Genomic DNA, 26,473 nt, shown 5'->3' on the forward strand with positions numbered 1-26,473 from the left:
AAACCACCTCAAAAGAATTAAAAAAAATTTTGTTAAAAAAAGAATGAAATCTCATACCATCCCCTTGGGAAAGTAAAACACAGGAAATGGTGATTGCCTCATTTTATTTTAAATTTTTAAATGTTTTTTATTTTTTAGAGAGAGATTGTGCATGCATGAGCGGGGGAGGGGCAGAGAGAGAGGAAGACACGGCATCTGAAGCAGGCTCCAGACTCAGCTGTCAATAGAGCCCAATGTGGGACTCAAACTCGGGAACCATGAGATCATGACCTGAGCCGATGTCAGACGCTTAACAGACTGAGCCACCCAGGCACCCCTTGATTCCCTCATTTTAAAAACTCTTTCAACTGGGGTCACACAAAATGTTCAATCCACTAAAGACAAGTAATGGCTACTTTGCCTATAAGTCAGAGCAAAAGGTTGGAGTACACAAAGTATGTAACTTGTAGAGGGTCTCCCAATCAGGTACCAAAGGGGTGGGGGGAGGAGCTAAAGTATTTTCACTCCAGAGTTATTTGCTAATTTATAATTTATTGAGCCACCTTAAATCTGAACAGCTGAGCAAAAAGTATGTTAATAGCTCTCTTCGAATTAAAGAGAAAATTCACATGATGCCTCCCTAACATCTACAACAACCAAGTGAGAAAGACACCAGAACTTTACCTCCTATTTTACAAACGAAAGCAATCTTCACCTTAATAAATCCTCCAGATAATTCTGAATGCACACACTAAAGTTTGAGAACCACTGTCCCTGTCCCTACTCCCCTCCTATCTTCTTTTGCCTCTCTATTCAACTTGGATTCCATGACCTAGTATTTCAAGAACCTAAATTTCCTTTACCTTTCACCCTATCCACTTGATAAAACCTCAAAACCCCTTGATAAGCTCAATTATCCACCTTCTTCAGGTATACCCCAAGTTGCTGAGGAATGAAAAAAAGAAAAGCAGGGCAGACTGGCACCTCAACAAGGCTTTTAACTGTCAATAAATCATGTATTTGGTCAAAAGACAGTGGTAATTTTAAATCCTATTTATTCCCTTCAAATAGCACCCCTTCCTTCCTTGTTCTCAGTAGATGACCTAGCCTCCTACTTAACAGAGAAAATAGAATCCACCAGATGGATATATCCTCAACTTCCCACCATCCAATCTACACAACTTTCTGTGTCTTCGTCCATATTCTCCTCCATCCCTTCTGTTAAAATAATAAATCAAGTGGCTCTCCTCTTATCTAAGACCAAAACCACCTGTGAGCTGGACCTAATTCCCTCTTGCTGTTAAAAATAACATTATTGGGGCACCTGGGTGGCTCAGTCAGTTAAGCATCCAACTTTGGCTCAGGTCATGATCTCACACTTCAGGAGTTCGAGCCCCATGTCTGGCTCTGTGCTTACAGCTCAGAGCATGGAGCCTGCTTCAGGTTGTGTGTCTCCTTCCCCCTCTGTGTCTCCCCCACTCACACTCTGTCTCTCTCAAAAATAAATAAACACTAAAAATATTTTTAAAATAATATTATCAATTATTCTTCTCTCTCATTATTTACCTTTTCCTTCAGTTACTTATGGCATATAATCAGTACTTTAGTATATACAATGAAACGCCATGCAGTCATGAAAAAAATGAATAAAGTTCTTTCTGTCCTCATATGGACCAAAATACACCTTCCTGAAGTTCAAACCGATATACCCAACTGCTCATAATGATCCTTTAGATGGATGTGTCATAGGCACTTCAATGTAACATGTCTAAAATAACTCTCATCTCCCCCTAAAATCTCTTCCTTTAGGCTTTCTAGTACTCCTCATCTGATAAACATCACCCGCATCCACCCAAGTGCCCACCCAGAAATCTAGCAGACATATTTTGCTACATCCCTCTCCTTCATCTCCTATCTAATCAATCATCACGTCCTGATAATTGTATCTATTAAATATTTCTTATGTTATTCCACCTCTCTCCATCTCCACTGCCACTATTTTGGTGCAAGCCAATGTCATCTCTCACCTGGGCTCCTGAAATGGCCTTTTAATCATTTCCCAGCATCCACATTTCCCCTCCTCCAATTCAGTCTCCACTAGATTGCAGCCAGAGCAGTCATTTCAAAAAATATTTAATCATGGCTCTCATCTATCAAAACTGTTATAGTGTCTCATTTCTATTAGAATAAAGTACAAAATACTTAGCAAAGCTTTAAGCCTCTGCATGATCTAAACTTTGTTTATTCTCATTTTATACCTCTCTCCCTTCTCTACATTCCAGTAACATGGAAATGCTTTTCTTCAAACTATGCTCTTTCCTTTTTAGAAGCTTCACAAATGTTCTTTCTCCTGGAATGTGGTTCTCCTCATTTGCCTAGCAAACTCCTATTCATCCTTCAGGTCTCAGTTGGAATGTAATATCCTCAGTGAAACCTTTTCCAAACCTTCAGATTTGGTCAAGCCAATTTTAACCCTCCCCCCAATTTACCAGACATTCATCCATGTATTCATTCAACAAATATTTACTGAGCACCTAAACTATATCAGTTGCTGTGCTAGGTGCAGAGAATGCAACTGAACAATACTAACAGTCTCTTTCCTGATTAAATATGTTTGCTAGAGGAAAATATAATCATTACACAAATAATTATTAAATTTCAGTTATATAATAAATACCACTGTCAAGAAGTACAGGGTGCTTTGACAATGAATAAATGTCTGGTAAATGGGGAAAGGAAAGAATTCCTTGGACTCCAAAGTCTAATCTTATTTTCCCCACTACACTATACTATAAATTCAACCTTCACTTTATTTCTAACCATAACTGACTTTAACTTTTTTCTTCATGACTCCAGCAGATTCAAATTCTGCATAATTCTCTCTTGTGCTTCTGGGAGGCAGTCCTAAGCTCCCCACCACTCAACATGGCAGTACTCCAACCCCACAAGGACCACAAATCAGCTGACTATGAATACTGTTCTGGGAATGGGGTGTGGGGAACTGTGGGGGGTAAATGACATAAAAAATAGTTAAAACACAATGCATGGCTATGTGCAGAGACCTATGGAAACAGAAAAGATGGAAAAATTAATTTTGTCTGGGGCAATAACATATGAGAAAGTACTATGTAAAATACAAAAGGTTAGTCAAATGATTGTTATTAGTGGTGGCAATACCGGTAGTGGTCTAAGCAATAGAATCTTTCAAGGACAAAACAAAAAACACAATAAAAATATCTATTCAAATAGAAAAACAGTATGGCCATTTATTTATTTAACCCAGAAAAGAAAACCTGAAATACATTTCTCTTCATTCATTGTTAGTATCTCATTTTAACTTATTTTACATTTTAACAAAACCCTTATTTGCAGCAAATGACAAATTAATTTATGTATTTTTTATTCACTCTTTTATTGTATCAGAAAAATATTAAATTCTGATAGTTCTAACTTATAATAATATCTCAATCTTAAGCAGTCACTGAGGTTAAAAAAACACACACTAAAATACTAAATGCAGTAAACTCCTTTTAAGTTCATTTTTAGCACAGATTTTGTTACACCACAGGTACAGCCCCCTGGTGGTGGCATAGTGGAATGGCTGGATTGAAAGTTCAGGGACTAAGACTCAAAATAACCACCTGGAAAGCCCAGGCTGGGAACCTCTGGATCATACAATCCTTAAGGCATACAGATTTATAATAATTCCAGCTCTGAAACTTCTTAGCTGAATGACCTGGAGTACATTTAACTTTTGTAATCTTCAATCTCTTCATGCATAAAATAGAAATAACTACAATATCTGATAGAATAATTGTAAGAATTAAATAAAATATGTAAAGAGAATAGCACAGTAGATAGCACACATCTAGTACTCAATAGTTACTATATTATTATTATTATTATTATTATTATTACTCTTTCAGCGCTGAAGTTCTATGAATTCTATAAACCCTATACCAAAGAGCACAATAAAATATAGAAAACCTACATTATAGGTATTGTTCTTATTCCCCACTAGAAGAAATGTGCTGTAGTTCACAATAAGAAATCATGACCAGGTAGAGTTAAGTGAAAAGGGATGCCAATGGCTGGTCTTGAGACCTCAGGGCCTCCACACTAGGTAACCATCACCCAAGATAAAAAGACTCCTATTTTGAGGGATTCTAATGTTTAAATAAATGTCTTTATAAGATTCTAAATATCTCCTATGTATTCCCCTCGTTCTTTCCTATGAAAGTATGGAAAATAGTTGCTTAGAATTATTTTGACCACAGGGCAAAATAATTTTAGAGAGTTACTAAATCGCTTCTGGAACCCTTTACTTTTCCACAAGGATCCTATTTCAAATCTTTCAATATCCTAATTACTTAGATAGTGAAAAAGACAAAATGAAACCTAATATTCCACCAGAAGTATAAAAAAGTTTGACTTACAGAAGAATTCCCATTCTTTTTTGCCTTTGCTCATACTGTTCATGTTAATGCCCTACCTCTCCTCCCCTCATCTGAATCCTACCCATCCTTTAAGGTTGAAATTATACTTTTTATCTGACCCTCTGATTTCATTCCACCATTTGATTTTGTGAGTTGAACAAAAGAGTTATCAATATCAGCATCCTAAGAAAAGAAACTAAAATTCAGAGGTTGAGATTTGGCCAAGGTTACAAATACTATACTATGATTTTATAAATCCATTGAAACATCAGACCTAACTATATGGAGATGCCGTGACAATCTAGTAGTACCAAGAATATCTATACCACATATCTGGATTATTCTGGTGAAAAAATCCAGTTTATCTCAAACATGTATCAAGACAGTAGTAAATCTACCTCTTAATGAGCCCAGTGTACTTATTTTAAGGGAATAAAATGCTCAGAAAAGCTTAATGTCACTTTTTTAATTAGAACTCTTACATTTGCAACTGTAAACTAGGCAAATACATAATTTACTAATTCACATATTTGAAAAGTCCAGGTTTTGAGTTCAACAGATTTTAGGACGTCAAAACACCTGGTTGCTCTCCATCTGCTGTGGCTTCACTCCCAGGCAGAACTTCTCCTGAGGACCCCAAACTTAGATACTCCCAGGTTCACATCCAGTATAAAAAGAATACATATCTTCTCAAAAAAACTAATCTAAAATCAGAGCCATAGATCTAAACTGAGATTGGTGTCCATCCCTAAGTCAGTATCCATGATCAAAAGAATGTAATACTCTAATTAGCAAAACATGAACCACATGTCCATCCCTGGAGCCAGGGGTAAAGTGGGCTCTGTCCAAATCTCAAAGCCTGAATTCTGGGGAGGAGATGGCTCCTTAGAGTAAAATCTGAGTACTGATGCTAAAAGAAGGGGAAATAGACACTGGGAGGCAAAAACAAAAACAATAGTCTAATATAATCATAAAACTAAATAGTGTCATATCTGGGACCAGAACTTGCACTGTGACTCCTAATTCAGTGTTCTTTCTATTATACTATGCTATCATACTATACTATTCTTCCAGGAGGAAGAAACTGTAAAACAGGATCTCAATCAGCTCTGTCTTGAATTATCTAAAGCTTAAAATGTTTTGCTTTGCTTCTTAAAAGCTATTTTCATAAAAAGACAGCTTCACAAAACTCTCCAGGAAATAATTCTGTTCCATATGGAGAGTTTCAGAATCACTTTTCAAGATGATCTTGGCCTTATGATCTACTTCCCATCTACACTTGGCATGATCAGCCATATAAAATAGTGGGTAACCTATAATGTTGAATATTAGGGGGATCAAAAAGCTCGCAATTCAAACCTCTACCTCACTTATTAATATTTTTTTGAATTCCACCACCAAATTCAATAGGCTTTGGAAGTTCTGTTGAGCTACCAGTTTTCTTAGAAAAATACAGACATTCTAGGAAGAAAAACACCTTTAAATTACCCACTCAGCCAACATTTAATGAATGTAAAGCAAAAAGCTAGGAGGTATTTTGGGTATAAGAATAAGCAAGAAAAACCTTTCCTTTTGAGGAGTTTGCAGTTTGGGAAGAAGACATCTAACATAATTATAACACATTGTGAAAGAATTACGATAAATCTCATATAAAATGATTTTGTCCACAGCACAGCAATCACTTGAGAAGAGAATTGAGTGAGAATCAGTGGACAAGATGGCTCAGAGATGGTGTGGGGTGCATCATAAGACATAACGATGTCACTGAGAAGACAGACAGAAGAGACCAAAGACAAACTTTACCTTCCAAAGGAAAATGGTAAAGTGTGAGAAGAGGAAAACAGAAATTCACCTAATAATTAATTAGCAGATGTTACATGTAAGGATTCCTAGCAGGTAATATGGAAAATTAAAAAATGACAAGATTCCCATCTTCAAGAAGCCTACAATATACGCGGGCAAATAAGAAACAGACAGAAATTGCATAAAAAAGACTGTTTTAAGTGCAATAAAGTTCAAACAGATAAACTGCTATAGAATTTCATATGAGAAAGAGATAAAGAGAAAGAAGAATATCAGGGAGAGGAGAATCTGGGAAAGTGTCATGAAGAAGGTGTGAATATGTAGGAGGTAAGGAATAGGTAAGGATGCTGGAGGAGACAGATGTTGGACGTTAATCCCAAAAGAAAGGTCATATGAGACTTCTGGCCCTCTTTTGACTAATCCATGTTTCACATCTTTAACTAATCTAGTGGGGATGGACCATCACAATTCAGTGCCCAGTCACTCTGGGGGCTGCAAAATTAAGTTCCTCAGGCAATCTACAGAAGAAAAAAAAAGTACATAGCTGACAACAACATGATTGAAGGGTCTTAAAACACAATTTTTAATTTTATTTTTCTGAGCCTTGTTTTTCTGACCTGTAAATTATGGATAAATAACCCTTACCTACATAAAGTTGTTGGAAGACAACATAAAATAACACATTAGAGTGCCTAGAACATGTCTGGTATATAACAGACCTTTTAGTAAATACTAATTCTTCTTACCTTCTGTTTTAATTTCCTAAGGCTGCCATTACATATCACCATAAATGTAGTGGCTTAAAACATCTAAACATCTCTCACAGTTTTGGAGGCTAGAAGTCTGAAATCAAGGTGTTGGCAGGGTTATGTTCCTTCTGAAGGCTATAAGGAAGCCTGGGTTCCTTGCTTCTTCCAGCTTCTAGGGGCTATCAGCAATCTCTGTCTCCATCTTCACATGGCCTTCTCCTTTCTGTTTCTCTCTGTATCCCCTCTTATCCTTATAAGTACCACCAGTCTTTGGATTTAGAGCCCACCCTAAATCTAGGGTGATTTCATCTCAAGATCCTTAATAATTACATCTGCAAAAACTATTTCCAAAAAAAGGTCACATTCTAAGGTGCTGGGTGGACATGAATCTGAGTGGCCTAATCAACCTACCCAACTTCCCTTCTTCAGATTCATTTGAGTTTGAAAGATTCCCAACATGTTTTGTAACTGTCCAGTTCACAGGAAGACCTTACCTTTTCAGTGCACTCCCACAATATTTCCATGGAATTAAATAACACTATCAACAAATACCTTAAGAAAAACTGGGATTTTAAGAAGGCCTGAGGCAAGTCAACATTTTCAAAAGACCCAAAAATCTGGGCTCCAGTTTTCTCTCTACCGTAGCAACTGTGAGACCTTGGGCAAATTACATCAACTCTTCAAGATTCAATTTCTTGGGGCGCCTGGGTGGCTCAGTCGGTTGAGCATCCAACTTCGGCTCAGGTCATGATCTCACAGTCTGTGCGTTTGAGCCCCACATCAGGCTCTGTGCTGACAGCTCAGAGCCTGGAGCCTGTTTCAGATTCTGTGTTTCCCTCTCTCTCTGAACCTCCCCCGTTCATGCTCTCTGTCTCAAAAATCAACAAAGGTTAAAAAAATTTTTTAAAAAAGATTCAATTTCTTTATCTTTAAATAGGAATGTAAAAAAAAAAAGGAGGGGAAGAATTAAGATACAAATATAGTATACAAATACTAGTTATTATTTACAAAACTTTCAATGTTTAATTATTTAACAAAATATACTGGTAAGTACCAAGCATCATCTTACACATGATGGTCCATATATAAATAGAGATTATGAAATAATTTACCCCTGAATTATCTGGAAGTTATCATATATGTTTCACAGAATTCAGATGACAGTGACAAATGCTACCATGAAGGAGGAAGAAATTGAGCTAAGTCTTAGAGGGCAGGTAGGTTTTAGCTAAAGAAGAACAGAATGAATGCTGGGCAAGAAAATAAAACATGAAGGCCAGATGTAAAAAATTTCAAGGCTAGACACTATGCTTAGACTTGAAGCAGAGCAGCAGCTATGACAGATACCTGAATGAAGAGTGCCATGATGACAGCAGGGTTTTAGGGAAAAAAGCCTGGCAGCATTTATAGTCTAGATTGGCAGGAGAGAGACTAAAGGCAAGGATATCAACTAAAAGGCTGTGGCCCTAATCCAGAACATGTTCATCTTCACTGGTTGCTAAAATCGTGACTGGCAGCAAGATCTGTAATTTCTGGAAAGCCGCTTACTTCTCAGGCAGTAACTCCAAGCCTTTCCCAGGGATTTTTCCTCTGCTGACCTCACTAAGCCAATCACTGGATTGTAGAGAAGCTTCCACTTCACATCTCATCTCCTCAGGGCAGAAAAGAAGCAAGGAGGACACATAGGCAATCCAATCCAATCCAATGCAAAAACCCTCCCTAAAGCAACACTGATGGGAGGAGTCATCCATTGGAAGTTACAGCCTCTGCTTAAACACCACCTAAGAAATGCCCATTTCATCAAAGCCACTATCTCTGCAAATGACCAAGGTCAAATATATCATCAGATCCTTGAAGAAACACTTGGCTCCCTTGAGTCCTGGACAGTTCTTCACCTGGGAAGGTTAGAGTTAGCCACTGCTAGAGTAGAAGGAGGAATAACATGATCCTGCAGCTTTTGACAGAGATTCAAACCATGCCCAGTAGTGGCTGGCTGCAGGGAGGCAGGTCTGAGTCAGTCTGTCAGGTGATGAAATCCTCACTCCATCTGCTCTGAAGGAGTTGTCTGCCAAGTTTGATGCCTGAACACATGAGCTCCCACTCCCACACCTACCACTTTCTCCTCTGAAAAGGAGAAACAAAATCTGTTTCAAATCTTCATCTTTTTTCCTCTTCCCAAAGCCCAGCCCTAAGAAATTACCTTTTCAGTTATAGAATATGGAAGAGAATAGAGAAGCACATATTCCTCTAATGACTCCAAATAGGCAAGATGGCTATAATAAAACATACATTAAGCAAAGGCTACCTGACATTTCCATTATTAACACATTAGTTCCTTGCTGGGACTTAATTTTATTCCTCTTTCTTTTCTTTTCTTTCTTTCTTCTCCTCCTTTTTTGAAACATTAGATATATTTTAAAATGTAACATAAATAAGTTATAAAGCCTACTAATAAAAAGAACTCTCATGGACCTACCATTCACTTTAAGGAACAGAATTTGCCAACACCACTAAAGCTCTCTACCACACCCTCTGCCTTACCCTGGCAGAGTAACCAATCACCATTCTTATCTCCTATTCATCAAAACTAGATTCATTTGCCAATCCAAAGACTTCCTACCTCCTATTTTTCCATTCCAAAGTCTACTTTCACTGCCATTTCTATCTGCAGCTACACACTTGCCATCTCTCATCAAATTCCAATCACCTTTGGGAAGCTGAATGCCCATACAATCCTAATTCATGATGATCAAACTGTTGAGCACTCAGAGAGCCTCTCCTCCTCAAACATGACCACAAATCTCCCAAATCACTAACCAGTATACTTCATACCTAATCACTCCATACATTATTATTATTATTATCATTGTCATCATCATCACCATCATCTAAGTATACAATGAATATTCCAGACTCTCCCAACACCAGTGCCCACCTTTGCTAGAGGCCTAGAATCTCACTGTACAGCTTGCATGTCATCCACAACTAGACTATTAAATACTTAAGGGCAGGAAACATGTCTTCTTTAAGCCTGAGGCTTAAAGATGGCTTTGATTTAGGCGCTACCTGATATCAAAAAAAGAGTGGCCATACAATGAAGAAAAACGTTAGTTTCTCTCTATCTTCAATGCCTCACCTGATATAACATATCTAGTCTATGATGACACTCATGACAGGTTCAGTTCTGTTACTACAATACATAAAGCTAATTTTACAACTCAGGACACACCTTCAAAAAATCTATTGTTTTATTTGGTTCCATCTCAATTTTTTCCTTGCAGCATCAAACATCATTTAAGACAGGATAAGTGCTGAACAACCAAAACAAACAAACAACAACAACAACAACAAAAAAAACCTTTGCCCCTTTGTTTTCTCATCTGCAAGATAGAAGCTTAAATAAGGTAACATATGTAAGGCCTTTAGCAAGGTGGTGGCACATAGCAGTTAGTGGAATAATATGAGGCACCTTCCATTTCTCCTTGCATAATATCAGAAGATCTACTAAATATCTCCCAGCTACAAACAAAATGTTAGCAAACCAAACCTAACAATATATAAAAGGGATTATATACCATGACTAAATGAAATTTATCCCAGGAATGCAAGGTTGGTTCAACATATGAGTATCAGTTAATGCAATACACCATATGAATAAAGGACAAAAACCACATGGTCACTTCAATAGGCATAGAAAAAGCATTTGACAAAATCTAACACTCTTTCATCGTAAAAACAGTCAGCAATCTAGGAATCAAAGGGAACTTCCTCAACCTCATAAAGGGGATCTATTAAGAAAACAAAAACAAAAAACCCAAAACACAGTTAACATTACGCTAATGGTAAAAGACTAAAGGCTTTCCCCCAAAGATCAGCAATAAGACAAAGATGTTTGCTCTCTCTACTTTTACTTAGCATTGTACTAGAGATTCCAGCCAAGACAATTAGGCAAGAAAAAGATATAAAAGGCATCCAAATTGGAAAGAAAGAAGAAAAACTATCTCTACTTACAGATGATAGGATCTTATATATACAAAATTCTAAGAAATATATACACACAATTAGATAATTAAATTAATAAGTGAGTTCAGCAAGTTTGCAAGAGGTAATCAATATGCAAAAGTCAGTTGTATTTCTATATATAGTAATAATTCAAAAATGAAATAAGATTTAGAAAAGAACTCCATTTATAATAGCACCAAAAATACTAAAATTATTGGGAATAAATGTTGAAAAGGAAGTAGAAGACTTATACAATGAAAACTATAAAACAGTTTTGAAAGAAATTTTAAAAAATCAAAATAAATGGAAAGACAACTATGTCCATGAATTGTAAGATTTACTAGATGTCAATAATCTTCAAAGTAATCTATAGATCAACGCAATCTGTATCAAAATTCCAGCTCTTTTTGCAGAAATTGACAAACTGATGCCAAGATCCATCAGGAAATTCAAGGAACCCAGACTAGACAAAAATCTTGGAAAAGAAAGTTGGAGGACTTACACTTTCCAGTTTCAAAACTTACAAAATTACATAATGAAGACAGCATGGTGTTGGTATTGACGTAGATAATGAACTGTTGGAATCTGCTGGATCAATAGAATAGAGCTGAGAATCCAAAAATGGACCCATAACTCTACCACTAATTGATTTTCAACAAGTGTGTCAAGACAATTCAATGGGGGAAACAAGCATTTCCAACAAATGATGCTGGGAAAAACAAATATCCACATGTATAAGAACCCAACACGTAAAAATTAATGCAAAATGATTCAAAACCCCAAATGTGAGAGATACAACTAAAAACTAGAAGAAAACATAGATCATGTAAATATTTGTGACCTTGAAATAAGAAATGGTTTCCTAGATATATGTCAAAAACACAAGAAATAAAAAATAAATTGGACTTCATCAAAATTAAAAACTTCTTGCTTTAAAAAACAATATCAAACAACAACGTCAAATAAGGAAGACAAAAAAAGTAAAAAGACAACCCAGTGAATGGGAGAAAATATTAGCAAATCATATCTCTGGTAAGGTACTTTTATATCTATAACATGTAAAGAATTCTAATAACCAAAAACCCAATTAAATCAACCCAATTAACCCAATTAAAAAATGGGAAAGGATTTGAATAGACATTTCTCCAAAAGCATACAAATAGTCAATAAGCCCATGAAAAGATGATCAGCATCATTAATCAGTAGGGAAATGTAAGTCAAAATCACACACACTAAGATAGCCATAAAAAAAAAAAAAAAAAGACAGTAGGTATCATCAAGGATGTAAAGAAAGTGAAACCATCAGACATTCCTGGTAGGAATGTAAAATGGTACCAGCCACTTTGGAAAACTGTTTGGAGGTTCTCAAAAAGTTGAAAAGAGTTACTACATGACCCAGCAATTCCACTCTGGAGAAATACCTAAAAGAACTGAAAACATATGTTAATGTAACAATCTGTACACTCATAACACTCATAACAGTCTTATTCATAATAGCACAGAAGTGTTAAAAACTCAAATGCCCATCAACTGATAAATGGATAAAATATGGTTATCCGTACAATAGAATATTGTATAGAAAGGAAAAAAGGAATAAAATCTATAATAAGGAACCAAGTACTAGGGTGCCTGGGAGGCTTAGTCAGTTAAGCGTCCAACTCTTGATTTCAGCTCAAGCCATGTCACACTGCCAGTTTGGAGCCTGCTTGGGATTCTTTTTCTCTCCCCCCACACCCCTGCCCCACACCTCACCTGCTTACTCTCTCTCTCTCAAAATAAATAAATCAACTTTTTTTAAAAAAGGAACTAAGCACTAATAGATGCTGCAATGCGGATAAACCTTGAAAACACTATGTTAAGTGAAAGAAGCTGAACACAGAAGAAAGGGTCACATATTATATAATTCCACACACATAAAATGTCTAGAATAGGCAAATCCACATAAAAAGTAGATTAGCCTGGGGCTAGGGAAAGGGGATATGGGGAACGACTGCCAAAGGGTATAGGGCTTCTTTCTGGAATGATGAAGATGTTCTGGAAGTAGTGCTGATGGTTACACAACCTTGTGAATATACTAAAATCAGTGAATTGTATACTTTAAAAAGGTGATTTTTTTTGAGAGAGGGAGCGAGAGAGTATGAGTGGGGGAGGGAGGACCAAGGGAGAGAGAGAATCTCAAGCAGGTTCCATGCTCAGCAAGGAGCCTAAAGTGGGGATCAATCCCATGACCCTGGGATCATGACCTGAGCTGAAATCAAGAGTCAAACACTCAACTGACTGAGCCACCCAGGTGTCCCAAAGGTGAATTTCATGGTATTAAAATTATATCTCATTTTTTTAAAAGAAAGCCCTAGCTACATAGCATATCAATCTCCTGCTCTGACTCATACCTGGAAATTATCTAAACTCATCACTAGCCACAGCATAATCTGCTTCATTCCCAAAGTGGGGTAAATACTAGAATTGCTTATAACTTATTACTTTGTATACCTTCTACTTCTGATTAAATTTCAATTTTCCAAAACCTCTTTTCTGACCTTGATGCCTTAAGTCCTTCCCCTAAGCTTTTCCCCACTCGGCTGTGAAATTTCTATGACTCTAATAGCATAATTATTCTGCCTTCAGAGTCAAGAAGTAGAAAAAAACACGGATTTTCAACTCAGACAAAAATTCAAATCTTCACCACTTTCTAGCTGTATGCAACTTTGGGGAAGTTACTTAACCATCTGCTTATATGTAAAATGGCAACAGCACCTCTCTGAAAGTGTAAGGATTCAAAGAGATAATATATGTTAAGTGCCTAGTCATAGTAACTTTTCAATGTCAGTTCAGTCCTTCTCAGTTTTGTAAAATGGATGAAGCTGACATTGGCCCCACCAAATGGGCAGATACTGTGCCCCAACATGAAATGTGTCCCCAACCGGTGGATCTAGGGACTCATGATATCTAGGGACATGAGGTCTAGGGACATCTCAAGGGCACAAATGAAAAAAATGGAGCAAATGGGTGGGACACCTTCATATGTGTTTAATTTGGAACCTGATTCCCAACCTAATACAATTCACAGGCTCATTACATCAGGTTCTGAGGCTCTCTAGGCAGGGAGACAGGTGTTTGACAGAAGAAAGAAAAGGCACGCTGCTCCAATTACCACAAATGCAATGCATTACAAATAAACACATGTTTCCAGGGGCAGAATGAGGAGATCTGAAAAGCCTGAGCCACAAGACTGACTCTAATTTTTCACACAGGAGGTAAAACTACAATCTTGCCACTTCCACCTCTGATGATGAGTTTAAATGGGAAGGACACCACTGAGTTCATTACAGTGTGGAGACTGGCTGCCCATCAACAGAGCCCCTTTTAATCCCTTAGTCTTTACACAAGCATTACACATATATCTGATACTCTAAGCCAATTAAGAAGAAGAAATTAGGATAGATCCAAGGCTCTCTCTAATCAAAATCACTTCTTAGTGTGTGAGCTTCGCAATTGCCATAGCTATAAACACTGCTGTGCGGATCAAGGGTCCTGAATCTAAAGGAGCCCAAAATTCATGTAGCAGTGCTAATTCAAATGATATTTACAATTTTTCATTAGTCCTCATCACTATAACTATAATGTTCAAGACCCTTTAAAAAAGAGCCCATTGACCTCTCAACCCATATCATCTAGCATTCCTTTGTTCCCCTTTTCATCATACACATATCTACACCCAGAATACAATATTTCCAAAATAAGTGTCTTTTCATGCCTTCCTGCCTCATTCCTCTTCCTGAAATGCCTTATTCCCCTCAATCTCCTAATTCACCCTGTGAATTTCTATTCTTCCTTTAAATTCAGCTCCGATGCCTCCTCTTTGGTTAATCCTTCCCAATCTAGACAAAATTAAGTATACCCCCTCCATTCCCTCAGGTTCAGAGGATAGCATGAAGGCCTTGTGCATACAAAGAAAATGTTAAAGGTAAAAATTTTGCTCATCCTTGTTGTGCCATTCATAATCTTTCACAAAGTTTTCACAAGTAATACTTTCACTTGTAAGAGATCTTCTAAGTCTAGTGGATTTCAAGAATATATTTGTTATATAATCCTTTGCTTTAACTAAAATCTCAGGAGAAAGGTCAATACATACGCAACAAATAAAACCAGAGTTGCTCTGGTTGTGATAATACAGAGAGGATCCAAAGTATCTCCACTTGAGTCTTCCCACAGTAAGCCCTGAGAATGGTCTGTGGAACCAGTTACCCCAATCCAACACCTTCTTTTTATAAATTATAAAACTTCAATCAGGAGAAGGGATATGTGATATTTAAGGGCATACAATAATTTAGTACTAGGGCCATGTCTCCTGTCAGCTAGCCCTATTACTTGTCATTCTTGTCTTCCTACTCTTGGGGGTAAAAAGCTACATGAAGAAAAATGATGAGAGGGAGAAATAAGAGGTTTAACTAGCCTTAAAAATGCTATGGGAGCTTCTTCCGTCAGCCTGCCAGCTGGAGCAAAAGATATGCCAGTATAATACCTACCTTGAGACAGTCTTAATGACTGGCTGCTAAGAGATTCAGTGGGGAGGCAGAAGAGACTGAGGGACTGGGGCGGGGGAGGGCATAGGGAGGGTTACCTAGTTAGGAGGCTGCTGTTTGCAGGGACAAATAAGTACTAAGTCTCAGAAGGGGGCCCATGTATATTATGGGCTTTCAGGGTCATCAAGAAGGGGGTATTATAGAAGCTTAGCAGGTATTGGTTATGTTGTGTATCTTGACTTGTGTTGTACTTTATACTTTGCAAAACCCAATGAACTATATATTTATTATTTGGCACTTTAATACTTCAAGTTTAAAAAGTTTACCAGGAAAACAGGCCTCTGGAAGAGATAATAGACTGAAGGCCATAAGGCCCCAGAGCTCCTTTAGCCAAAGACTACACTCTCTGACATCCTTGTATCAACCCCTTCTTCACTGTCATGGTCCACTACTATAAGCCTCCAGTATCTCATAGATGGACAACCAAAATATGCTCCTAAAGTCTCCAGGCCAACACAAGTTCTTCCTCCTCCATTTCTACACTGTCTCCAGATAAACCTTCCCAAGGAAGGCACTGATTGAATCACTCTCTTGCTCCAAAACCTTCACTATTCCCCACTGACTACATCTCTGAGCTTTGCATTCAAGGTTCCTCTTATCAGATCCCAATCTACTATTCCAGGATCAGCTCATGATTCCTTCTTATCAAATCACTGACTGCATCTGAACATGGCCCACTCTGCCATACTTGTGTTGTTTTATCTTCTTCTTGTTATTTTCATTCAACCCTAGGAAAAGGACTGAGAAAAAAACTAATCATTTGCAAAAGTAGTAAAAAGCTTAAGAAAGTCTATTCACCCCTCAAAATTACCCCCCATCATCCTCCATCCTCCCTCACTATTCCCTTGGGGGAAAATAATACTTTAGAAAGTTCTATTTCATCTTAATATGATAAAGATTGGCAGCAAAATATAAAAAATAAATCTAGCTCCTGGGAAAAAATAAAAGTAACTTTATCTCCCTATTTTTAGTTTCCTACATGAGATGGTGATGATAACAATGATTTTTTTTTCCACATAGCACTTCAGAGTTTACAAAGCACTGTCATAAACTACTTAATTTCAATAAAATCTCATGATAACCCTAGAAAGTAGACATTCTCATTGACATTTATACATAATGACACCAAGGCTCAGGTGACCACTAAGATTACTTTCCAATTCTCATATTCCTGGGATTCTCTGAGATAGATAAGGTTTATTTTGACAACTTCCTACTACTCTTCTGAGCATCTCTCACCCCATCTCCACTCCTCCACCACCAGGTGTCTATTCTATATTCCATCCATACGGAGTGCTGCTCTCAGTGTGGTTGTAATCTCCAATATGATGCCTGAGACCACCACAGTCCTATAGGTATTAATAAATTCCTAGAGGACTCCAAGATTAGAAAATCTTTAAGATCCAAAGAACAAATCTTAAATGGTGACATTTTAGGCAATTTAAGAAGAGATGAGAATAATATTTAGAGAAGGAGCTTATCCAGTGCTCCCCAAGAAATTCATATTCCTTCAATAATTTTTTGAGGCCTACTATCAGCCAGCATGCTAAAAAGCTGAGGCGAATAATAAAACATAGCCTTTGCCCTAAAAGAACTCACAGCCTAGTATAGACCCCACGTGTAGTACTGATTTTAGCTCAAAGAATCCAACTCTTGACTCCACCATTACAAAAGTTTTTGCCAAGTTAGACGTAATCCCCAGGAAGACATTCTACCCACTGTCATCCATTCCTCCTCATGAACAATAAATGTCCCATTCAAAATCAAAATGTCCCAAGCAAATCAACAAGTAAACTTCCCAAGTCCAGAGAAATTGTTTCACATATTTATAAACAAACATTAGGGAAAACATTCAACTTTACCTGTATTCATAGAAATGCATGTTAAAACACTCAAATATTGCTTTGGGGTGGCTGGCTGGCTCAGTCAGTTAAGCATCTGACTCTTGATTTCAGGTCATGATCTCACAGTTTCTGAGTTCAAGTCTCTCATGGATTCTCACTCTCCCTCTCTCTTCTGCTCCTCCCCCACTCTCAAAACAAATAAATACACATATTTTTATAAAACACTCAAATATTGCCTTTACTCCTATTAATATTTAAAAAATAATAATGTGCTGAAAAGTGAGGTAGAAATGGTTGATGGACTACAAACAGGAAAAACTTTTTATAGGAAACAGTATAGTAATATCTATCAAAAGCTACATCTTTCATAATTTTTGATCAAGTAGTTCCTTTCCTGAAAATTGAGAATGCCTATAGTCTTACCTGAAAATTGAGAATGCCTATAGTCTTACTATACAATAATCATGAAAAATTTGAAGTCAATACAGTTCTCTAATAGAAATATAATTGGATAAATCATGGTACAAGTGCTATGAAAAAAAAATGTAAGTAACAACATGTAAAAATTATAACTGAAAAAACAATATGAAATTATGGCTACATAAAAATCACAATTATGTAAAAAATAAGTTTGCATATAGTCAAATATTGGAAGAGAATGTGGAAAAATGTAGAAGCAGCTTCTCTATTGCTATGGCAAAATTATGAGAGAAATATGTTCTGTTTAAAACTTTCTTTAATCATGCTGACATAACTATAAATCCTACTTTATTACATTGCTTGTTTGACTATCTTTCCAAATAAATTATAAGTTTTGTGAAGATAGGACAATGTCTCTTGTGCTCAGCATTATAGTGCCAGTTCCTACAGAATAATTCATGAAAAAATGAATGAAATAACATGGGAAACTTCATAATAAATACCCTCAAGACGGAGAGGGAAAGGAGACCACTAAAAGTAAGCAAAAGGCTGATCTGTACGTGCCTTTTTTTTTTTTTAAGCTCTATTGATGGGAAAAACCAAACCAACAATTGAAAAATCTCTGGGAAGTCTTTATTTCCTCAAGACCACTGCTGAGATGCTCCTAAAAGGTGTGGAAAAAGACAGAGGGTGCTAGGTATTCCCAGAATTTGGGAGGAACACATGGAATCAGAAGGGACAGGAGCTTCATATCCTTGCCCTACCCCCAAACCCTTTGACTCTCAGAACTTTGCATATAATTATTGCTGGAATTAAGGGGTAGGATGTAGCAAGAGGGACTGGCTACCTGGAAAAAAGAAGGCAGAAAAAAATAGATCACAGAGAACAGTCTCTTTAGTAGAAACTTAAATTTGACACCATCCTAAAATCTGGCTAAGAAATAAATTTCCAGGTACAAAGGAAAATAAGAAGCTTTAAAGGAATTGAGCTCTGGAGTCAAAAATCCCCTTTCCTGACAACTTAAAATCAGTCTGAAATACACCAGAAACACCAGAAGGATTCTAAATCATAAAAATATTATAAGCATTAACAAAAACACATAGGGAAAGGAGATTATCTTTAAGTTGTTTTTCAACCAACCTACGCAGCACCTGTCACAGGCCATACAGGCTCTTTCCAGCTTAAGCAATTTTTTTATCCATCCTTAGTGCTTTTAGGCAAAAGTGTCCTAATTGACTAATGGCTCAGAAAGTACTTTAGCTACATAGAGAAAAGAGGCACTGAAGTAAGGAGAAAAAAGCACAGAGAAAGAAGAATCTAGATTTTAGATGTCACTCTACCTATTTCATGTTGTAACTATATACACAAATCACAATCTACCTGAGCTTTGGTTTCATAATCAAAACAGGAAGTTATACCAAATTACATCACAAGGTTAAGGTGCCAATTGAGTGAGATGACACCTGCAAGTCAAAGCACATAAGAAATTATCAAGTTTTACTTATATGTATGACTTTATTACAGAATCCTAAATTTCCTTCCAGGGTCAAAGTTAAGTTGAGTATATTTTTTTCAACCAAAATGACTGCATAAGTCATCTAGGAGCTAAAGGAAAATCAGCCTAATCCTACTTTGCCAACTCAACTGACAAATTATTCTTTCAAAGAGAAGACTTTTCATGTGGGCAAGTAGCAATAAGGAAGGACTCTCCTCTGCTCCCAATCTTAGGGCTGGTATTCCACTATTCGTTATTTAGGGTTAGAGAAATTGTTCTATTTTCCAACTCCTTCTATGAAAAAGCAAAAACCTGTGAAAAGGAATTGCCAATAACCATTCACAACTTCTGGCTGAGCAAAGATTAACTTAGCCTACTGAAAATTAAAGGCTAGGAGATAGGCATACCGACAATAATCTGGCCTACAATTTCCATGAACCTCCTGACTTCGAGGCGGTTCCAACCACCCCTGTGTCCAGCCACTAAAATTTCCTCCAAATTCCTCATTTCAGCTCCTAAAAATCACCAGAATAATTCTTGAACTGAAAAATAAGACCTCCTGTCCCAAATTGTTTCAGAAAAATATGTTTACCTCTGGAATGAGTGCCACCCAAGTCACACGACATATGTCCATGGACTCAGAATGAAAGGTGTCAACAGGGAGAGAAGGCACAGAAAAGTAAAACAGCAACAACAACCACAACAAAATTCACCACCTCCACAGTTCTTACTATAATCAACAGCCCTGATACTAGGAAAAATATATTTGCTCCCCTAAATTCCTACTCCTAGTAACTAGAAAAACTGCCCATGACAATACTTAAGAGGAAATTGAGAATTCTTCTTCATATCAACTCTCAATCCTACCTGTTGCAATAGCTTCAATCCATATATATTTAAATCTGTGTGTTACAGTTTGCTATTTGACCTCACAACAATCCATGAAGAAAGAAGGGCAGGCATTATTACTACAATTTTAAGGATGAAGAAACTGAGATTCAGAAAAGGATAGCAACTTGCTATACCTGAATTCACCCAGACCATCTGACTCCCAATCTCCTATGCTTTACAGAACATTATGATGCTTCTTGAGGTTTTTTGGTTCCCTTCTTTCCAAAAAGTATCAGTCTCAACCTTCCTGTCACCACCTTCCATGGCACTGTTCATTGGCTTTTTGTGTCAGAACCCAGAAGTTTCTGCAAGAGAATTTCAAGGCGGCATTAAAGAGAAATCATTAAGCTTAATATCCTTGGAAAACAAAGATGTCTGTTAAATGGCTGAAAGAACTGATATTCTTGTCCACTTAATATAAGCTTCCAACTAGATTAGCTATCCACCTAGTTCTATGACACCAGCAACTCTGTCTAGGAAGCTAGTAGAAAAATATACAAAATCCAAAGTCAAAGAAGTCTAGTCCTGGGTTCTAGTCCTGACTCTATCACTTCCTGGCTATGTGAGCTTGGCTCATCTCCCCATCTTAATTCCTTCATGCATAAAATGAGGATAACATTAATTATGCCCCACAAATACTATCATGTGGAGGATGAAATGAGACAATGAATGTGATAGCACTCAAAGAACAAAGCTATCTCAAAAATATCTTCCAAGACTTTCAAAACACTAGTAATCAATGTTTTCTAAACTGTATGTAACCAACTACTACAACCAAAATGAAGGAATATTCATCTAGGTTTGTCCTATTTTTTCTAAATTATTTTTAGTGTCATGGAAATCTGTCTACAAATAATTTTACTTGACTTGAAGTCTCCTACAAATACTCATATGGTATGCTGTTGTCAAAATCTGCTCATCATGGTGGAACACTTATTGAACATCTCTATGTCCCCGACTATGATTAGATGTTTTCAGTTTATTTCAATAGGTTCTCATAAGAACCCTTTGAGATACATTTTATTTCCTCTTTATAGATGAAGAAACTGAAGTTCAGACAGAATAAGAAATTGCCCAAGGTCAAATGTGTGTCTCTGTCATTGAAGATAAGAAACATCAAGGTGTTCAGGGGCAAGCAATTTGGAACACTGTTCTCTAGTGATTACACAACAAGTTGATTAAAAGCATGGACTCAGAACTAGATTACCTGGGTTCAAACCTTGGATTCACTATGAGCTTTAGTTTCCTCACTTGTAAAATTAAGTTAATAATAATAACCTATTTCATAACCTAGTAAATAAGTTAATAAATCTGTATAGAACAATGCCTGTCATATACCCAATAGATTATGTATTATGATCATTTCTCCCACTCTGCTTACCCAAACTTTCTCTTTTCCCTGCCCTGAAACCTGTACACTAACTAGCTTAAATCTTCTCTACACACACATTACCCATTACTGTTATGCTTTTGCTTTCTTTTCCTGTTAAGTGAAATGCATCTCTCCTTCCTCATTAATCTAAATCTCCCTCAGCCTTCAAAGGCTATGCGAAACATTTTCTGACTTCCTCAGCCCACAGCAATCTCTTCCTTCATCTGAAAAACCCTTTATACTGTCAAACAATCTAAGCTGTAGAACTCACTTGATTTCTAAAAATCACTTGATTTCTGAAGATAAATGATTTAACCCAAATCCTTAATTTTTGAAATAGAAATTGAAGCTTAAAGACTTAAATTGCCTTTGGTGACACAAAAAGTTAACTGGCAGAGTAGACACTTGAATCTGGGTATTTTAAAATGTCTTCAATGTTCTTTCTACCATACTCTCCTAATTTTTGTCTTCCTTGAGATTCTGCACAACTTCTCAAGGCTGAAAGCATATATTCTATAATTATCTAAGTATTTAACTGGTTTTGTGGTCTTAATGGCAACTAACACACTGAAGTTAGATGTTTGCTGATTGATTAGCAGATCAATCTTTCATTGGTGCCCTTTTGTCTAATAGGTAAAGCATTAATTAGCACTCAATAGAATTTAAATTCTCACCATCAGGGAAAAATAGGGGCTGAAGAGGAAAATATATCCATATGTAACCCTAGAGTTGTGTCACAGGGTCTACCACATCCCACTACATACCCTCAAATTTGGAGCCCTGCACCATGAGACTTGGGGCATAGGACAATCCAGCATGTCCCCCCCACATACAGCTCCCTCTCTGGATTATTACTGGAACCTGGAAGTATAAAAGAAACAGTATTCAATTGAGTTTTTATTATGAATATTAGGGCCTTTCAAGGATTAGAGTCCGCAACAGAACAAAAGGGACTTCAGTTGCTTCCTACAAAGTCCAAGCCTCTTTTTGCAGGATTACCTCAAGCTAAAGTTATTGCATAAAGTTGCTAGGTCTCTTGAACAGAGAAATAAATAAGAGGTATATATCCTGGAAAGTTATTATAGCTGTAATTAGGAGGACTGGAATGGATGAATGGTCGTAGACAGAAGGAAAAAAGAAAGAACTGACTCCAAAATTTGAGAAAGGCTCAAGTAAGCAAAGACATGTTAGTGGCTAGGCTGAAAGAGGGGAAGAAATCAAGAGTACACGGCTATTCTCCCAAGAACAAGCATGGAGTGTTTATGCCCATCAGAAAAGGGTATGTTAGAGAGTGGAAGAGCAGGTTTATCATCAAGGGAGGCTAGTAACAATAATTAATGCTTTTATACCATTTTACAATTTATAAGAGTATTTTTGGGGCCCCTGGGTGGTTCAGTCGGTTAAGTGTCCGACTTCGGCTCAGGCCATGATCTTGCAGTTTGTGAGGTTCGAGCCCTGCATTGGGTTCGGTGCTGACAGCTCAGAGCCTGGAGCCTGCTTTGGATTCTGTGTCTCCCTCTCTCTGCTCTGCCCCCGCTCATATACTCACACACTCTCTCTCTGTCTCTCAGAAATTTTTTCATAAGTCATTGACTGATACAACAAATAATTATTGAAAACCTTCTTTGTCATACCAAATGCTGGGGATACCAAAATTAAAGTTATAGTCATTGTCTTCAAGGAGATCTCAGTGTTGAAGGTGAGAAGATGAGAAGAGAGACAAGTAAAACCTGATTATAATACAAGTTAATTGCTATGAGACAAGCAAGTATATTATGGTTTCTAACACAAATTGAAAGAACTAAGGAAGGAGTAAATCTAGTCTTGACTCTATTAACAGTCAACAACTGAACTGAGTCTTGAAAATTATCCAGGCAAAAACACAGAAGAAGCCTTTCAGGTAGGAGGAGGAGTAAAACATAGGGGCATGGCACATTCCATTAAACCTGAGTAGTTTGTCATGGCTATCAAAGTGGGTGGGGGTCAAAGACAGTTAGAACTAAAGAGGTAACCAAAGTCAGATCATGAAAAGTTTACTGTGTATGTCAACATTTTTCAGTCACAATGTTGTTTAGTTGTCCAGAATTATCCTTTGGGTAAACCAAAAGAATTTTTTCACTAAGGAGAAAGAAACAAGCATGTTGGGTGGCCCAAGATGAGTATTTCATGCTGAGGGAAGAGAAGAACTTCAGAAAAATGAGCTTCTTGAGAGCTAAGTGTCAACATAATCTATGGAGGAGAACCTCAACCCTTAATTTTATTCTATTTGCCTTTGCTCTGTTCAAAGCTCCCATGGGCTAGATAATATTTTCCAGTATTGTGGGCTGGTATGGCTCTCATTCAGAGCTAAATCTCTAAAGATTTATGATTTGGACTGTTTGAAAATTGGTAATTAAGTTAATTTGTATTTCATACAGCATAAGAGAAAAAGCATTTTAAGAGTTATATTTGGGGTGCCTGGATGGCTCAGTCGGTTAAGCGTCCGACTTCAGCTCAGGTCATGATCTCACGGTCCGTGAGTTCGAGCCCCACGTTGGGCTCTGTGCTGACAGCTCAGAGCCTAGAGCCTGTTTCGGATTCTGTGTCACCCTCTCTCTGACCCCCCCCCCCCCCCGTTCATGCTCTGTCTCTCCCTGTCTCAAAAATAAATAAAACGTTAAAAAAATATATTAAAAAAAAGAGTTATATTTGCAGTAAGTAAAGATGATTTCCAACATAATAACATATACTCTAATCCTAGAATACTTCTTCCTCACCATTGTTCCCTTCTATCCTTTTTTTCATTCTCTAGATCTCACTCTACTAGGTTCAATTTGGCAAAGATTTACTGAACTCAAACTATGTGTCAGACACTCTGCTGGATGCTAAGGATATAAAAATGAATAAAACCCTAAGCCTGCTGCAAAGAACTCTCTATCACATAAACCAATCATTGTGTTGAGTCCAGTGATAAAGATATCCACATGACTGAAAGAGGGCATGGAGCGGACAGAGATGCCCGATATATTCCAGGAGCTAAGAGAAGGATTTCTGATAAAGGAAATATTCATCTCAGTCTCAAAAGGTGAATATGCATTTAGTCAAGAAAAGGAAGGAAAGTAGAAGAAAAGCAATTGCAGGAGGAGTGGACAGCATAAACAAAGGGAAGGAATGCCATAATGTGTATATGGAACTGCAAATAGTTCAATAATCCTGTAAACTGAAGTTTAGGGATGGAAATGGTTAGGAGATTGAAGAAGTAAGCAGGAGTCAAATCACAGGAGGCCATGAACTTTACATATCAGACATGGGATAGGACACAAAATGCATTAAGCAAAGGAGTCAAAGAGTCACATTTGTATTTTAAATAGCTCATTCAAGCTATTAAGTGGAAATCATGATGAGGCGTGCAAAAGTTCTAGGTGAAATTAATGAGAAATTGAAACAGACAACTAATGGTGTCCTCAGTTGAGACAGAGAATATAAGAAGAGCTGGAATAGGAAGGGAAGATAAGGAATTCAATACTGAAACAAATGACCTTGAATCACCTTTAACCACCCAAATGGAGATGTCCAGCAGGCAACTAAACATACATGTACAGATCAGGACAATGTTCTGGTCTAAAGGTTGAGATTTGGGAACTGATTGCATTTAGGAAGTAACTGAAATCTTGAGAGTGGATGGACCAGGGAAAATATGTAGAGTGAAAAAGGAAATGGGCAGAAGATGGGGCCCTGAGGAACACCTACATTTAATGAGGTAAGCAAAGGAAAAGACCAAGAAGAGAAGGAACTTTAAAAAGACAGTATGAAAAAAAGATTGTCATATTCAGAAACCAAGGGACTTCCAAATAGAAGATAAACAGTATCAAGCCAATCAGTTAAAAGTATAGACTGACACCTTCCTTTGGATTTAGCAATGAGGTAACCTAGCAGGAACAATTTCAGTATTATGGAAAAGGTAAAAGCTCTCAGTGCAAGGGGGCAAATATAGGATAAGGAAGTGGGGACAAGTGTGAGATTTCTCTTTCATATCTGGAAGAGTGATTAAGAAGGCAAAGAGCAGATTTTGCTTGTTCCTTTCTTTACAAGGATGGACCAACCAGTAGAAAACGAGAGTATGAAAAGAAGGAAATAGAAGGGGTGAAATTTAGAGCAAAGACATGGAGAAGGCTGGAGGAGATGGGGCTTTTTTAAACAATAGACAGTATCCTCATGCTCTGAAAATGGGATAAAGAAAATGAGCATTGAGGTAAGAGAGAGAAGCAGAACAAGAGCATTTTAAAGGAACTGTGTAATAATAGCAGAGAATACTGAAACCCAAGTTACGTGTTCAGAAAGAGTGTAATCTAGAATATAGCCAAAGTTTAGGATTGAGAGGGTAGTGACAAATGAGTCTGAAAAGATAAACTGGAGGTTGTAAATAATCCTCACAAGCAACAATGAGTTAGAGAAGAATGTTTAAAAGGAAATTAACTCTAGAAAATCAGTGAATGCTTTTGTTTTAAGAATACTCTGAAATTGGTTAAACTTTGGGTCAAGTCATGATCTCATGATTCATGTGTTCAAGCCCAGCATCTGGCTCTGTGCTGACAGCTCAGAGCCTGGAGCCTGCTTCAGTTTCTGAGTCTGTCTCTCTCTCTGCCCCTCCCTTGCTCGTGCTCTCTCAAAAATAAGTAAATGTAAAAAAAAAAAATTTTTAAAGAATATTCTGAATGCAATATGAAAGATAGATTGAATAGGAGAAAATAATACAGGAACACCTTTTAAAGCCATTCTATGTTTCTCTCTTCCTTCATTTCTCCCTCTGTGACCACCCTTCCTTAATTAGTCACAAGTGAAACTGCAGCAGAGCTATTTTAGAATTCATTTATTAAATAAAATAAGGATTTATGTGGTCCTGTCCCTAATTGTTAATAT

At 37.1% G+C, this 26,473-nt stretch overlaps 1 protein-coding gene across 1 annotated transcript in view; it reads right to left on the bottom strand.

Moving 5' to 3' along the window:
- The window catches only part of SYN2 (synapsin II), a 195,761-nt gene that overhangs the window by 159,987 nt on the left and 9,301 nt on the right, over positions 1-26,473 (bottom strand). The window lies entirely within an intron of this gene.

The sequence above is a fragment of the Acinonyx jubatus genome, chromosome A2, assembly GCF_027475565.1.
Source record: "Acinonyx jubatus isolate Ajub_Pintada_27869175 chromosome A2, VMU_Ajub_asm_v1.0, whole genome shotgun sequence".
NCBI lineage: Eukaryota > Metazoa > Chordata > Mammalia > Carnivora > Felidae > Acinonyx > Acinonyx jubatus.